Source organism: Propithecus coquereli, unplaced genomic scaffold, assembly GCF_000956105.1.
Source record: "Propithecus coquereli isolate 6110/MARCELLA unplaced genomic scaffold, Pcoq_1.0 Scaffold58, whole genome shotgun sequence".
Lineage (NCBI taxonomy): Eukaryota > Metazoa > Chordata > Mammalia > Primates > Indriidae > Propithecus > Propithecus coquereli.
The window spans coordinates 7,687,653-7,706,179 of record NW_012151729.1 but is presented as its reverse complement, the minus strand read 5'-3'; positions in this window follow the sequence as shown (position 1 = coordinate 7,706,179).

Sequence of the window (18,527 nt, the reverse complement as noted above, 5' to 3'; positions counted from 1 at the left end):
TATGATCATCTTGAGGTCAGGGATACTTTTTTAGTCATCTTCATATCTCTGGCATCTTAGAGGTGCTCAATAAATATTGAATAGATTAACTAGACACTGCATGACTCAAGGTAAATGAGATTCTGCAGGACTGAGAGAGGGAAGTCTGCAGTAGAGCCAGCACGCTTTGGAAAGAATAATTTTTTTAAAAGTAAGAGAAATAACAGAGAGCTTTGGACTTACAAAGAAGGACTCATAGTTGAATCAAATTAGCCCCATAAAAAGTCCTGGAGGAAAATGAAACTGACAGGGCAGGTCCTCCAAATTAGGTGTAAAACTTCCCTTGAACCAAGCTTGTAATAAAATGTAATGAAAATATTCGAAGCAGAGCAGACAGTTGGATCTTCAAGAGATGTATATTTTAAGACGTGGTGAAATAGTCAGCCCATTAAACTGAGAAGAGCTGAAGGCACAGGAGTCAAAGGGACTGAAGTTTAAAGATTGAAAAGGAAAATGTGGCCCTCAGGGATATAAATGCTATTGAGGGCAGCATGAAGACTGTTTTCTGAATCTCTAATTGCTCTTTTTCTTGCTTATGCTTTGCAAATTCTCTTTGGGAAAAAAAAAATTGCACTGAAATTTTTTGTGATGCAACTGAAATATATTATTTCAAATGGACATACTGCCATGATTTCAATGGCCCTGTTTGGCGTATCAAAACAATACAGACACAAGTTGGGAGTGGGGCAGGGGATCAATCAGGCTTCTAGTTGTTTGCAAATCTCTTCACTTCTGTCATCCCCTGGCCTTTATATTTGAGTGCATGAATGTCTCTGTCCAGCCATTCTCACTGCACCCTGTAGATAGCCTTCTGCCTATGGCATGGCTGAAGTGAACCCTAAACTCACTCTGATAAACAGAAGACATTTTCCCAAACAAATCCTTTCTCTGTGCACTTGCGTCTCACTTTGTATTGTGTTTTTGGATGTTTTAATATCCAAAATACCACAGGATGGAAATACTAATATAAGCACGACTGTCATTTGAAAAGCATGATACCCCATAGCCTGTACAATTTGTTGCAATTTAAAAATCTCAGTCAACCAACTGAGCACATACCAAAATTAGACAAATATTCATGTGTTAAAAAATCACAAAAGCTATTATTATTTATTAAATACTTGATTTGCATGATTTCTAAATCCTCAAATCGACCCTACAACATATCTTTGTGCAGTCCCATTTTACAGATAAGAAAACATGATCCATGAGTTTAAATAACTTGCCTGTGGTCAAGTACTTGCAGCATACAGATATGAATCAAAATTTGCCTGTTGACAAAGGCCAGACTTCTTCTACAGCCATAATTGTCCCAAATGATTTGAACTCGTTTCTGTCTTTTTGTCTTGTTTTGTTTTGTTTAAAAAAAATATATATATCAAATTGGTTCCATATGACCAAGACGGCCTTAAAGTTGACCCCAGCTTGACTAAACTTTGGAAAGGTTGCTTCCTAAGTATACACCCCCTGACCTCCCTTTTCTTGGGCATTTACTTCAGAAAATTTTACAAATTTTAAAAGATTATCTAAATTCTTTCTCTGCTTCTCTGAGATGTAAATCTTCTCCCAGGCTCTTGCCAGTTTTACCACCCAGGAATGTCTTTCTCAAGGAACTAAGAACCATCCCTTTGAAAAGTAATTATGGAAGGATATAGTGCCCCTATCTCCCAGTCTCTGTGGGAGGATTGGAGCCTGTCTTAATCAACTTGGGTTGCTATAAATACATACTATAGACTGGGTGACTCTAAACAACATGAACTTATTTCTCACAGCGTTGGAGGCTGGAAGTCTAAGAACAGGGTGTCAGCATGATCCGGTTCTAGTGAGGGCTGTTGCAGATTGTGGGCTTCTCGTTGTATCCTCGCATGGTAGAGAGCAGAGAGAAGCAAACTCACACTCACATTCTCTCTCTCTCTCTTCCCCCACCCCTCTTATACGGGTATTAATCTCATTCATCAGGGCTCTAGCCTCAGACCCCATCTAATCCTAACTATTTTCCAAAGTCCCCACCTCCTAATATCATCATAGTAGGAGATAGAGTTTCAATATATGAATCTTTGGGGACACAAACATTCAGTTCATAAGAGAGCCTGACTTCCATAAGTAACAACCAGCAAACACAAATGGCCTCATCGCACTAACCAAACTCCCTCCAATGTCTTCCAGTGCTTTTCCACTAATTCACCCACGTGCTTAAAACCCCTCCTGTCTTTTGTCTCAATGGAGTTGAGTTCGATCTCTTTCCCCTATTGCAGTAGTCTTGAATAAAGTCTTTTTGATGGTCCTTCTGCACAGCCAAAGAAACTATCACGAGAGCAAACAGACAACCTATAGAATGGGAGAAAATATTTGCATGCTACACGTCCAATAAAGGGCTGATAACTAGAATCTATTTAGAACTCGGAAAAATCAGCAAGAAAAAATCAAACAACCCTATCAAAAAGTGGGCAAAGGACATGAACAGAAACTTTTCAAAAGAAGACAGAATAATGGTCCACAAACATATGAAAAAATGCTCAACATCTCTAATCATCAAGGAAATGCAAATCAAAACCACAATGAAATACCACCTATCCCCAGTGAGAATGGCCTTTATCAAAAAGTCCCAAAACAATAAATGTTGGCATGGATGCGGAGAGATAGGAACACTCATATACTGCTGGTGGGACTGCAAACTAGCGCAACCTCTGTGGAAAGTAATGTGGAGATACCTCAAAGAGCTACAAGTAGAACTACCATTTGATCCAGCAATCCCATTACTGTGCATCTACCCAAAAGAACAAAAGACATTCTATAAAAAAGACATCTGCACTCGAATGTTTATAGCAGCACAATTCACAATTGCAAAGATGTGGAAACAACTCAAGTGCCCATCAATACATGAGTGGATTAATAGAATGTGGTATATATATACCATGATGTACTACTTAGCCACAAGAAAACAATGGTGATCTAGCACCTCTTAAATTAACCTAGATGGTGCTGGAGCCCATTCTAATAAGTATTACAAGAATGGAAAAGCAAGCACCACATTTACTCACCACCAAATTGGTTTTAACTGATCTACATCTAAGTGCACATATAGGAATAACATTCATCAGGTGTCTGGCAGATGGAAGAGGAGGAGGAAGGGGATGGGTATACACATACATAATGAGTGCGATGTGCACCGTCTGGAAGATGGACAGGCTTGAAGCTCTGACTGGGGAGGGGGGAGAAGGGCAATATATGTAACCTAAACATTTGTACCCCCATAATATGCAGAAATAAAAAAGAAATCTTTTTGGTCTGTTTGACTTGTTTAGTGCAATTTTTCTTTGACAGATTATTAATGAAGTTCAGGTTTTGAAAAAGAGGAATATTTTAATATCTCATCACAACCTTGCTTTTTTAGCTCCCTGCATCTGAAAGACTGAGATATTAATTATTAAAAGATGATATCTCACTGAAATATTGCATTTTCATGTTTCTTTTCATGTTTTTACTCTCTTCTGAAATAAATTTCATCTTGGCATCTAGGGTTCTTCATAGAGCTGGCTCCTCCCTCTGATTCTAGCCTCTTCTCGGGCCATCAGGAAACATGTACCGTAAATTGATCATAATCCTTCTCACCTTTGGGTTTGTACACTCTGCTCCTTCAGTTTAGGATGTCCTTTTCCCTGCCCTGCCCAGTCCTGCTAGTTTCCCACTTTTTCTTCCTAAGTGCTTTTTTACTTTGCAAGACATCCCTATCTCTGGGAAGCATCGCTTGTCCACCGCTGCCCTGAATGCTGCTACATGTGCCTCTCAGGGCCCCAGTGCATGCTGGGGGTCAGTTTATCCCACCTAGTTGGTAGTTAATGCCTTCAAGACAGGAAGTATCTCCTGTCTCCCTTTGTCCCCCCAGTATCCAGCACAATGCCTGGAACAAAACAGATACCAAATCAACGTTAGTTGAATGGATGTTAAGATGAGAAGTAATTTCTTTTTCACTTCTCTTAAATGTGCCTCAAGCAAAATGAACTGTTTCATTTATTTTTAGTGGCTCTTCTGGGAAAAAGAAAAAAAAAAAGTTCCCTTAGCAAATAGTAGGAAGTGATTTGGTGAAATGGCTAAGTGTGCAGGCTTCAGAACTGAGAAAAACTAGGCTTAAAGCCCGTTACTGAATTCCAGCTATGCACTGGAAACTTCTGTGACACTGACAAGCTGCTTTACCACTGTTCTCTTAATCTCCTTTTCAGTAAAATGAGGATAGTGTTCCTTATCACAGGTTTATTGCCAGAATTAAATGACTGTATTAGTTTCCCAGGGCTGCTGTAACAAATTACCACAAACCTGGTGGCTTAAAACAATAGAAATTTATTCTCTCACTTTTCTGGAGGCCAGAAGTCCTTTATCAAGACCTTGGCAGGGTTGGTTCATTCCAAAGGAGAATCTGTTCCATGCTTCTTCCCTAGCTTTGAGTGGCTGTCCACAAATCTTGGTGTTATTTGAATTATGGACAAATAACTCCAATCTCTGCCTCTGCCTTCATGTGATCTCCCCCCTCAGTTTGTGCATCTCAAATCTCCCTTTCCTTTCCCTTATAAGGACACCAGTCAATGGACTTAGGGCCTAGGATGATCCAGGATGATCCAGAATGATCTCATCTTAAGATCTTAACTTAGTTACATTTTGTCTTAGGTTCTAAGGACTGCCATAACAGAATGCCACTAACTAGGTGGCATAAAACAGCAGAAGTTTATTCTCTCACAGTTATGGAAGCCAGAAGTCTGAAATCAAGCTGTGTTCAGACGCATGCTCCCTCCAAAGCCTCTATGAGTGAATTCCTCCCTGTCTCCTCTAACTGCTGGTGAGGCCTGGCCTTCGTGGGCTGTGGAGGCACACCTCTGACTTTACACAACCTACTTCCTCTATGTGTTTCTATCTTTGTATCTCTTTTCTGCTAAGGACATCAGTCATTGGATTTAGAGTCTACCCTAATCCAGTATCCTTTTTTATTAACTACTTACATCTTCAAAGACTCCATTTCCAAATAAGTCAGATTCTGAGGTTTCAGGTGGATGTGAAATTTGGCGGGGGAGGCATTGTTCAACCCACTACACATCTGCAAAGATCTTATTTCCAAATAAGGTCACATCCTTAGGTACCAGGGATTAGGGCTTGGTCCTATTATTTTGAGGGACACAGTTTTGGGAGGGAGGCACAACTCAACCCACTATAGTGGTAGAAAATATTCCGAGTTCTAGGCACAAGGTCTGGCACAGAGTCAGCAGTGAATTAGTAGCAGTTGCTGTTATTATTAAATGTGCTATTGTTATTATTAATAAATGATCATTTGGTGGACATCTGGTGGTGGGTGAGGGCGAGAGGGAAATAGGATCCAGACTCCAGCACAGAAAGCAGTTAAACCCACTAACGTGAATATGCTCTTGTTAAAGGCACTGTGATGGGCCCCTCATTTGTGGGACCCTAAACAGTGACACCTACTTTTTCTCCAACTTCTACTTTCTATAGCCTATTAAAAGATAACCTACTAGTCCTGCCAAGAAAATAATGAAACATTCCAGACTATTAGGCCTTAGCAGAGTTTAATCAAAGACTCAATGATCTATACTGGCTCTGGAGGCCTCTTCAAAGCTGAAATCCACCAAGTAATGACCACGGCATGAACCACAAGTGGAAAAGGGCAGCATCTGCGACAGGGGAGGACGTGTCTCTTTTCTGGTTAGTTACCTGCTGCTCTGCACAGGTGCCTGCCACCCAGGGGCAAACTCTAACATATCCTAATGCATGCATTGGAATGTATGTGTCTTAAATGCCCTTTGACAGGGTAATTTGTCAATGTATAAATCCATATTGCTTCTCTCAAAAATGCAGGAAAAAATCATATTTTCACCTTTCTCATTTTCTGAGCAAGTGAGCTGGCCCTTGTATTATCTGGACCCCTGGCCTCAGGCCAGTTTTGCAGGCTGGAATGCAAAGCAAAAGCTACTTGGGATCAACAGATCTTCCTGTTTTTGTCGAAGGCCTCAGAACATTTTTTAAAAAATTATGTTTGGTGTTATAGAGAAGGAGGGAAGAAAAGAGAATAGCATTCTCACTGAGACATGGCAGGAGCTTGGGGACAGGAGGATCAATATATGCACCAAGACAGGCTGGAACCCAGGCATAGGGGGCTGGGCCTTGGCAAGTGTTCCAGTGTCCCTAGAGAGGCATGGGAACCAGGAGCACATGGGTAGGGACAGTGGATGCATCTCACTGAGGTGCTGCCAAAGTACCTTGGTACCACTGTAGGGGGCTCCCCTAGAACTGAGAATGATTTTCCCACCAGCCCACTGGGATAAGGGTGCGGATTCAAATTTAACTAGATGCAATTTAAATAAAGGTATGTTTTGCTTGTTTGTTTTCACATCCATATTTATTAAAAAAACATTCATTACCATTACACACTTACTTGTTTTTTACACCAGGCTTTGGAAGTATGGCATCAGGTATTATTTTTATCCTTCAGCCAATGTAGAAACTGAAAATCAAAGATGACTCAGCTAAGACTACACAGCCAACATATGTGGCAAAACATAACCTGGCAATTCTGATTCCTACTTCAGTGTTCTTTCCACTGTACTGCAGAATAAGGCAGACCAGTAGAAATGAGAAATGTTATGTTCCTCACTAAAGGCTGTGAGCATTGGTGGGTATGTGGTGGTTATTGTTCTGTATGCCACACTCAATGAGAACTATTAGGCAGATTGAAATAATGCCAGAAAAAAATGTTAGGATACTTTGCTACTGTTAGAGAGTGGTGGTTCTAAACCTGCAGCATCATTCCCTTTGTGAGGTAGGTATAATGGCTATGCTCATTGCAGTCAATATCCTGAATGTCTAGCTGACCTTCAGGACAAGGACACGTCTGTGAGGCTCACCCTGCATCCCAGCTCTAGTGCAGTGTCTGACCCATTACAGGGGGTCAGTAAACATTTACCAAAAGAATGAAAGGATGAGAAAAAGATTCCAACGATTGAGAGTAGAGGCCTAACAAGGGTCTAGAAACAAGTCTAGAAACATACAGCAGCAACTTGACTTCATCTGAGAGTAGAAGAATTCTTTAAAAACAGCTGGTAGATCTGTTTCAAGAAAAGAGTACCCAGTAATATCAAATGAATTGAGGACAGGCCAGGGTTGCAGGTAAGTTTTGTGAGCCAAATCACTCCAAGGCAGGACTGTGTGAGGGGTGTGGGAGGGACTTAGTAGAGAACCATTAAGACTGCAAGGGTAGTTCTGGGTGACTTGGAAGGGAATATCTGAGAGGTCATTAAAATATTTCTACTTCTACCACCTCTGCTGAAGTTTCTATTGCTTATTGTTCATCTGGAATTTGTGTCATCTATAAACTGTCCTTCTACTTGGCTATAATGCCTACAGATGTAATCCCTTCACCCCTCAAAATGTCATTGTTGATTAGTAGAATTTTATTAGCTTCGGGGTGCAGTGGAAAGTAGCACATCCTAGGGCAGAAAAATAATTAAAACAGAATATTAGACATCCCACATCCCTTTCTTTTTGATATTGAATAGTCTGCCTGTTTTCTCAACTACAATTTAGATATTCTGTAGCCATGGTTGTGAATCAGCCACCTTCCACAAACATCCCAGCGAATGCACCAAACTGCTCGAACCTTAGCACAGCCCTTCGCTTCCTTCCCATTCCCACTATCCTTTGTTCTTCCATCAGATTCACGGGTTCCTGATATTAGACCCCGAAATTTTGCTACCAGTTCTACTGTGTCCTCGGATGATAGTAACGACAACAACAGAAAAACGATAATAATACTGATAAGAAGTACTTTTTATGAACACTGTTCATGAATAATGTCATTAATTCCTCAGAACAACCCTGTGGTATAGGCATCATTTTACCAACGAGGACAGAGATTGATTCTCAGGTGACAGAGCTGGAGAGTGACAGAGTTGGAATTGGAACCCAGGTCTGACATGCTCTCAGGTCCATCCAAATGTTCTATGCTGGTAGCTATGTGCTGATTGGAAAAGTCTGCCCATCAAAGAAACAAATTACCCTGAGAAGAGAATAAAACGATCCCCCAAAGTAGGCCTAGACGGTGGTCTCCGTGCCTAGCAGGCTGCATGACGCTGGGATCAAATGAACAGCTGCATCCCCAGACTGTGACTGCTTCTGTCTCACACCAGCAGGGACAAGTCAGTCTTATGTTTTCCTGTACGCCTTTATTCTCTGCTCCAGGCTTATGTACTTTTTATTGGGGCTTATTGTCTTATTTGGTTAATTTTGTCATTTTGTTTAGTAGATTTTATCAGGCACCCAGAGGCCCTGAAATATACAGTGTCGAAAATAAATATCATTAAAATGATGGCTATTAATATAAACATTGCCAAGAGATTACTTGTAAGGGTGAGAGAAAAAAGTATTGAAAGTATGGTTGCCAAAGACACAATATCGTCATTATTTACTTTTTTTTCAAGCCCCCTCCTCTCTGTTCTTTAGGAGAGCAAGTTAGAAAAGCCTTATAAGATAGTTCTGGAAAAGGAGATTTCACATCAAGTGCTCACACATCACTAGAGACACAAATACAAATACTTAACGGATTGCAACTGTAGAATCCTATTTAACATCTCAGATGTGGAGTTATGAATTAATGTATCCTATAGTTATTTCAACAGACATTTTAGTATATTGTCTTGGAGACAGCAGAAGTGCTCAATTGCCAAACAAACCACTTTCAAAATGTTCACTTTCCAAAGGTACGTTCTGGGTCATAGCCATTATCAATAAAGGTGAGGCAGTACACATAAAGCAAAGGGTTTAGACCTTGGTGGTTACTGAGAAAAAAAATCATGAAGTAGCTTCAAAGCAGCATGAGGAAGGTGGAACAGGAGGCTTGTCTAGTCTTTCATGGTTTTATTTCTTCCCCTGGAGCAGAACTTAAGGGAGGACCAAAAAAAAAGAATCGCCTAATAGTACATACACTGTATCTTGCTTCTTTCTATTTTTTGTGATGATTGAAGGGTATAAAGTAGAGCTTGGAAGGAGAGGCAGCACATGAGAAAAGAAGGAAGGGAATGGTTTTGAAAAGGTTAGGCATCTTTAAAATCCAGAGGAAAAATTAAAGACTCAGAAAAGAACACAAGATGTTCTGTCATTGCCACCTTAAACACTACCTAGAAGGTATTCCTCACCTACTGAGAGATGTTTCTCCATCTTTGACCATATCTCTGTTACCTCCTAGGGAACCTCAAAGGCTGAAGGGAAAATTAACTTTGGCGGAATATCAAAATCTCTTGTGAGGTTTAGTAAATCTGTGGATGCCCAAAATGATACCAAAGGTGTGCCATGAGCTTGGTAAGTGCCATTCATCCCTCGTGTGCGCTCTATACCCACCTACCTTTCCAGGACTTTCTGCAGCTCTCAGGAAGTTGCCTTTATGGTCCAGACTTAGAAGTGTTCCCTGGATGTCTCTGATAGAAGGATTCAAAGAAAGAGCAGAGGACTTTCTAATCCAATGAGCATGAATAATTGCTAAAAATTTACTCCTGTGCATGAGACATGTTTCTAGAAATAATGAGAAAAAAAATTCTTTAAGAAAAGAAAAAGAAAAAAGAAAGAAAGAAACACTGAGTTTATAATACTGCCTGAAGGTACAGGACTTTTCATTTGCCAGCTCAGACTTGGGCTAAAAAATTCAAACCATCTATAAAACATTCAGTTCTTCATGAGTTCAATTAAAGCCATGGATGCCCAAAAGCATGGGCTATTCTGCTTTGTGTAGTGATTAAATTACTCCTGTTCAAGTGTAATCTGTTTTTACTACTTTTTTCTACATTCAGCCAAGTTCTTTACTTGTGTTCACAAGGCAGGGATTAATTTGATCTCCATGCTGTTCATATTTCCTCCTCGTTTTTTCCAGTTAAGCACTTCGACTAATCTTTGCTGAAGAGGAGATTAATGTAAAAGTAATAATGAAACATTTGACTGATATTAGGTGTTTGTCATTCTTCATTAGGTGCCCCTGAGTCACCTTCTTAAAGCCCTGCAAACAGAACAGAATGGGCTATGACAATAGTCCATGCAGCATATTAATAAGAAGAAATGTAAACAGGAGAAGGCTTTCATTTTGCCAGAACAAACAGAGCAATATGCACATCTCCATCTCTCAGCTTTCTGTACTTTCTCCAAGAGCTTAGTCCAATTAGCTATTTCATATTAATCATTATTTGTGCAGTTGATTCTTCCTGTGGAAGCTTTCCATGTTCAGTTACCCAGCAGACCAAAAGACATTTATATTTCTTTGGATATTCTACAGGATCCAGAAAGAGAAAATAAAGCAATTTTTTGTGTGTATTGCAATTTTTTCCTTTCAAAGTCATTTCACATTTTAGCCGTTTTGACCCTCAAGAAATTTCTTAAGAAATGCTCAAGCCATGTGCACACCTTACTAACTAGTACCATATTTTGCACCTAGTAAGTAATCAAAATAACAAAGGAAATGAAGCACAAAGATGTTGAATAAAAGAAGACAGAAATATTTAATGGCAACAGTTAGATGAGCTATTTCTCTTGACAACTTCTTAGATGCTAATAGATAAGCAGACTTCAATAGCTTATAAAGGATTTAATTGAATTATTCTGATCCAATGAACTACAAATAAGGGTATGTGATAAAAGGCCATGCCAATTTTAAATTTAAAATATTTATAGCACTTGTATTTTCAGACAATATTGCCTTCAGATATTTTTTGTAAAACAGTGAAATAACATAAGTTAATTTAGTAACTGGTTTTCTCATTTTCCAGAAAATTGCTTTAGGTCAATGTATCTTAAACCTATAATAAAAAAATACTTTAAAAGGATAACATGTATTGGTTCTTCCTCAGGTTTATATGTGAACTCAATATTTTAGAGAAATTATTTTTGCATCTGAAGTTGATAATTTAGATTCAATCCCCTTTGAAGCATATGTAGAAATGACATCCTCAGACCTTCCTTTCATAGAATTGCTGATGATTCTTTTGGTAATGTTTTCATTCATATTGTATTTTCAGAAGAGCTATCCTCTTATATAAGAGATACCAGTCGTTTTCTCCAGAACTATACACCCTTGTTAGAGAACCTGTACATGCCATTAGATATCACACGCAATATGACATATGAACCCAACTTCCCTGGCCACAGGTGATTAGAACAGAGAATATCCTTGACTAGGTTATCTTGCCCATGATTTTGAAATAATACCTTCAACATTGAGTAAGTTGGTTTTGGGAAGACAGGTTCAGGAGCTAAGGCTGCCCCTTTTTAGTAGCTATAGTTGACCATGAGTAAAGAGATGAGTTTAGAGAAGAAAGGAAAGGAGAGGAGAGAGGAAAAAGATGAGGAGAGAGAGGAGAGGACAGAGGAGGGGAGGATAGGGGAGAAGGGAAAAGAGGAGAGCAGAGAGAAGGAGAAGAAAGATAATGAGAGAATTAAAAGAAGATTGGATAAAGCCTACTTGGTCATTTCTACTTCATTAAAATGTGGATGATCCTTTTAATGTGTTGTTGAATTCCATTTGCTAGTATTTTCATCAAGGATATTTGGCCTGTAATTTTCTTTCTTCCTTTCTTTCTTTCTCCTTTCTTTCTTTCTTCTCCTTCCTTCCTTCCTCCCTTCCTTCCTTCTTTCCATTTTTATCTGGTTTTGGTATCAGTGTAATGCTAGCCTCATAAGATGAGTTTGGAAGTATTCCCTCCTCTTCAGTTTTTTATGAGAGTTTAAGAAGAATTAATATTAGTTCTCATTAAATGTTTGGTAGAACTCAGCTGTGAAGCCATCAGGACCTTGGTTTTCCTTTGATGGGAGACTTTTTATCACTGATTCAATCTCCCTACTCTTTATTGGTCTGTTCAGATTTTCTATTTCTTCATGATTCCGTCTTGGTAGGTTGTCTGTGTCTAGGAATTTATCCACTTCTTCTAGCTTATGTAGATGTCCTTAGAAAGGAACAGTATTGATAGAATTATAGAGTTGGAGGGGTGGAAAAGACATCTACTGAATTAAATAAGATTCCCTATTTAATTCAGTCAATTCTTTTTCACCAAGTAAACTCATTCAGCATCACCTGATAGCTTGAGGTTTGATTTTTTTTTAACTACAATATGATTTAAAATAAAAAGAAAGTTTGAGGTTTTTGTGTAAGAAATAGAATAGATCACAGACTCTGGATTGAGACAGACCTGGGCTTGATCCTTGGTGCCACCACTCACTGCTGTGCTGTGTTGAGGAATTTACTTAACCTCCCTCAGACTAGATTTCTGTTAATGATAGCTCCTCCTCCTTAGATTGTTACAGGGACTGCATGAGGAAATGGACATGATAGTTCAACAAATAATAAGTGACAATTAGCTTAGCTGCTGCTTCTTGATGTGAGGAGGAGAATGGTTAGAGATCTTTTATATAAGATGTGCTTTTGCTGTGAATCTGCAGAATCGGAAGCATCATGGCATCACCATGCATATAGCATTCTACGTCTTACAGTGCATTTTCATGGTGCGTTATAACATTTACATCTCCTCATTCACTTACTCATTCCTTCCACAAATATCTGTTAGATGCCTGCCTTGTGCCTGACCCCATGCTATTCACTAGAGCATTCAGCTGTGCAGATGGTGGACAAAGTCTTGCCCTCTCAGAGCTTATAGTCCCTCTGAGGCAGACTTAGCCATGTTTATTTTTATTTTATTTACTTTTAAGATGAAGAAAATGAGCACTAGAGCATTTAACTGACTTTTCCAAAATCACACAGTTAGAGAGGGTGAGGCAGGCATTACATTCCCAGGCTGATCCTAGGGCCAGAGGAAGAATTGTTCTCTTTAGATCTGTGGAGGGTGCTCTGCTTTTAGAACTGAGATGCCTTACACAGAATTACAGTAAGTCGTGATTCTACTGAATATATTCTTACTAATTTAGTTTTATTCACCTCAGGGCTAAAGCCAAGCTGGTGCTATGATTCATAAGCCTCGTTTTCCATGTATTTGACTTGGGATTTTCTGTAGACAACAGTTGATTAGCCACTCTTGTGATTTTTAGCTCACTGATGATAACTTGACCTGATTTCAACTGATTTCTGTTAGCTCTGAGCTCCCTGGAAAAAGGAGGGGAACGCTACTGAGAGACTCCAGGGTAGCCAAGCATTCTCAGCTTCAACGAAACCAACCATCTCCATGTGCCAAACTTGGTGTCAATGCTGCCAAGCTGCTTTAGTGGTAAAAGTCCCCTAGCCCTTTAGTTAAATAATACCCAAGACACATGGATCCAGAAAGGAGTGATGAGTTTCCAAGTCCCATGCTGCTAGAGGTCTGATGATAATGAAACTGGGATTACAATTTTATTATGAAAGTCCAGGTGAACTTCCCAATATTTATGTCATTTCTCTGCCTACTGGCCTTCAGCAGAGTCCCAGTGCAGATGTAGAAAATCTAACTTTCTGAGTATGAATAGAGACTTTTCATGACCTGGACATCATATCTTTTTAGAGCTTCATTTTTCACTGATCTTCCCCCACATTTTCTATGTTTCAAAACAACCAAAATTTCTATGGTTTTGGATCTTCAGACATGTTCTGGTGTCTCACATCTCTGTGCCTAAACTGGTTATTAATATGTCTGTAAACACTGTCTTGCTATTGTTGTTATTACCCTAATTACTAGCACATGCTATGGTTTCTTTCTATGTGACCCTCAACTGAAAAATGAGATCCAAAGCATTTATGTGGGAAGAGTGTTAATAAATGCCAAATGCCATAAGCTCTTCTCCTCCTCCCCATTTTCACTTATTTAATTGTCATATACTTGTTTTAATGTAAACTAATTAGAGTTCTATTTATAAGGCAGGCAGAGTATTATGAAAGGAAATCAATATGAGGTCAGATTCAGTGGGAAAATGGGAAATGTACAAAGTTGAACTGGCTGGCATATTCTATTTCAGTGAGTACTGCCTAATGTGACTCTGCTGGAATTCTGTAAGACGGATGGGCAGTCAGGACATGTAAGCAAATGCCATATAGTGGGAGTTACTAGACTTCTAAGCTCTGAGCTAAATGAGTGTTGGGTTTTGGGGACACCCAGACAACTCCCTACCTCTAACCAAATTATGTCTTTTGTACAACATATTTGAAGTGGGAAGAAAGTTAAATTCTATACCAAGTCCTTTTGGTGATTCTTCTAAAAACAATACATTTTCTCTTAAAATAGTGCAACTGCAGGGCTCTCTGCCTCAAGGACATCTATAAATTCAGTCTACTGGAATCTATTTTAAAAAGTAATTATAAAATAAACAGATGAGAGTTTGACACCATGCTGCAATGGGTGATCTTAAGGTAAGTCCTATAAACACAGATTCCCAATAAGATGCAAATATTTATCAAGCATCCAGAAACATACATATTTTAGTGCTCATTGGCAATGATCTAGTTTATTAAAGAAAAGATACTTTCCAAATCTGTCAACCATGTCCCCTAAAAATCTCTGTAAAATAATTATTTTCAGCATTTAAAACTATGCACATTGGAAAATTTAAACTGAAAAGCATTTTGATTAATAAGAATATTATGAAGGCGATTGTAGTATAGTAAATTGAGTAATCCTTGAGTGGCTCAATAGGGTATGATATTGGCTGCATTGGCATAAATTTTTTTCCATATTTTTAAAATTACCACCCTTTTCAGTTCAAGGTCTACAAGACAGGCATGAATTTTTTTGGAAGTTTATCCTATATTAGATAATCTTATTTTCTAGTCAACTCAATATTCAAGGTAGAAGGAAAGACAATTTCATCAATAAGTGGTAAGTGTCAGCATAGGGTAATTATAAGAATTTTAAAGAAAAGAGTGGATCTTAATGAGTTGGTTCTAGAAGCAGATGGCCAGGATTAAAATCCTATTCTAAAATTTACCAAGGGTGACCTTGGGAAAGTTACTTTTCACTGGGCCTCCATTTCTTTATCTGTAAAATAAGGAGATAATAATGGTACCTGTTCCATAGGGTTGTTGTGAGGATGAAATGAGTTAAACCTTAATATAGAAAGGCTTAGAAGAATGACTGGCACATAGTATTTCCTTGTTAAATAACATCTATTATTATTATGAACCAGAACAAAAGCAGAATTGTTGTTTTATTTTTCAGAGACACATAAACCTTTAGAAGTAGAAAAATCACAAATGAGACATATTATTTCTCAGAATCTGAGACACAGACTACCTGTGTTCAGACACCATTATATTTTCCCTGCATTGCCACTACAGCCTTCTAACTGATGTTGTAGTCTTGCCTTTCTCTAAACCATTCTACAGAGACATTCAGAGTGATCCTTTCTAACTTAGATCTGTTTAGATCTATCTATTCCTTTAGACCACTCCAGCTTCCTCTCTCTCTTTTGTGTTACAACTAATGTTTTCTAATGGAACACACTCTGATCCATGCTTATCACCTCTCCCCTTCCACACTACCTCATACAGATTCATCTAGACAACTTCTACCTGTTCTTCAAACCAAGCTTGGACCTCACAACTTATCCAGGAATTCTGCTCTGATCCCCTCAAGACTTGGCTACATGTACGTTGATCTGTGTTCTGTGTCACTTTGAGGATCTCTGAATAAAGCTAGATCACTGGCATAATATCTATTGTACAAGAATATTGAATTCACTTTTCTAACATAACTCCAAGAGCAAAAAAAAAAATAGAAAAATAGAGCACATTGTAAATAATCACAATTTTTAAACCAAAAGCTTAATAGAATTTTTTAAAAGGAACATGTACATATCACTAATATCACACTTAATATTCATGTTTTGAAATGATCCACTTAATGTTATAACAGAGTATAAAGTAGTAGTGCAATACATACATGAAATAAGGCTTATCAACATACAGCCTCAACCCAATGTTCTCAGCTTATTTTTCACCACGTTCCCCCTTAATTTTTATGATCTAACAACTCTGAATACTATATGATACTCTAATCTTACCAAGTCCTTCCAGATGTCAAAGGCTCTCAGCATTTACATAAGACTATCCCTTTTTCCCAGAATGCACTCTCCACCTTTCTCTGCCTCATAAAGAACTAATCTACAAAGCAGCTCAAATGTCTCCTACCCAGCCATAATTCAGAGCAAATTCTTCTCTCTCCTTACTTACCATTATCCAGAAGAGTTATTCAGGCTCCTGTTAATATTAGTTCATACTTGTGCTATCCAATACAGTAGCCACTAGCCACATGTGGCTATATACACTGAAATAAATTAAAATTAAATGAAATTGCCACAATAGCCACATTTCAAATGCTGAATGATCACATGTGGTTAGTGACTACCATATTGGGAGGTGCAGAACATTTTCATCAAGTTCTGTTGGAAAGTACTGGTTTATACCTTGTACCTAGTACACTGTCACAAAATGGACACTCAATACTATGTCAATGATTAGATTAATGCTGAATAATTTAGTATCTCTATTATAGTCCTTGCAGTCAGAGTTCTGAAAGGAAACAGACTTCAAATCAATTGTTTCAAATGAAGAGAGTTTAAATAAAGGCTCTACTTCTGAGTCACTGCACAATTAAAGGAATAAACATGAGATGCTCAAACACTCAAAGAACAGCAACAATGGAAGTTGCCATAACCAAGAGAGTTGAAGGAACAAGGGAGGAGGAAGCAGTGTTGCCCAGAATCCAGTAAGAGCCGAAGCTACACAGAAGCAGAGGATGCCAAGAGCAGTAGTCATGGAGGCACACAGCCACTGCCAGAAACTAGATGTCAAAGCAGGGAGAAAAATTCCAACCCCTTGGATCTCTTGCTAGTGACTCTCTTGGCTGAATCCAACTTGAAGGCAGCTGATAAGTGAGCAATACGTTGATGTCAGCCTCCCAGGGTACAGAGCAGGGAAAGAAACGGTAGAGAATGAATCTATGGGGTAGGGAAGTAAAGAATAACACTATTACTCACTATAGCTGAATTTATCAATTCCTTTATCTTTCTCACTCTCTAGACTGGGATCACCTTAACGTAGAAACTGTCTGATTCTCCCCTTATGCATACCCCAGTGCATGATACAGCAGATACTCAATAATGTCTGTGGAGTAAATAATCTTAATTTTTCCTATGTTGGATGGGTGTTTTCAGAAGTTTGGGGTCACCATCTGTGTGCATTGCTTGTCTTCACACTATTAGGGTAAATATATGGCCTTCAAGCCTTGGATTTATTTGACAAAATGAAAGTACTGCTCTCACAGGTTTTAACCACTGAAGCTGTGCTTTCGGGTTTTGATGTAATTGGCAGGCTTAGCGAATATACTCTTTTCATTTTCCTTGGCATACATCTTATTCTGATAGTATAAGTAGCTGACAACCCAGTCCCCAACAGAAAAGTGTGATAAAACACTCAACAAAAGTACTACTTTCTTGAACAATAGGCATGATCTGTTATCAGATCCCCTAGCAGGATTTCTGAGAAAATGGATTTGGTCAAAAAAGAACATCATACCACAAAATGGCTTAAAAACAATATAACAGAGAACTTGGATAACAAATGAAGGAGAGTAGGTAATGTTTTATGGATTAACAAAACCTATTTCATTTCTGTTTGTTAGGATATCACACATGAAGCAAAACATGTAATTACTTATCTTCTGTCATCACACTTAAGTTCCTTTTATGTAATTTAAAAGAAATCAAGTTTTGAGTCCCATCGTTTTGGGTTTATGTGGTGTCGCAACACAATTCCCATTACATAATCAGATTCCTTAGTGAAACTTATGTCAAACCTCAATAATATTAATAATTTGATTGTATATATCAGTTTGGGAGAGACAGAAATTCTCTACCTTTTTTTACTGATGATGTTATGGAGGGCTCTGACTGCATGGTCACAAGACTAGAAGCTTATTATTTAATAGGGTATTCTATTCAATTTCCAGGGAGCGAATGGGGCCATCTCATCTCCTCAAAGAAGTTCTGTAGTGTTCAAGGTAAGGGTGACAAATTTGAAGTTTTCAATCTGAATTTTCTGTCAGTCTTTTAATCAAACTGTTTTGTATGTTAAGTAATAACTCAATCCTCTAGACTTCTTCTGTATTACCTAAGAAGGCCCATGTAGCACAGTATAAGTTAAAAACCTGGATTCTTGAGGCAGAGTACTTGGGTTCAAAACTTAACCCTACTAATTACTGTTGGGGGCATTGGGTAAGGCCTTCACCTACCTAAGCTTCACTTTCCTCATCAGTAAAATGGGGATAATAGTGGTACCTCTAAGTAATTTCAAAATACTTAGCCTAATAAAATGCTCCATAAATATTAGATATTTCTAATATTTTTATTTTATTTCTAATTACTTGGAAAATCAAAGCAAAAAGCAATAATCCTTTTTAACTTAAGCACTTCCATCTCCTCTTCCACTTTCAGCCCATGTGATCCAGCAGGTGTGCCCAGGAGAAGAATTCCATAAACAA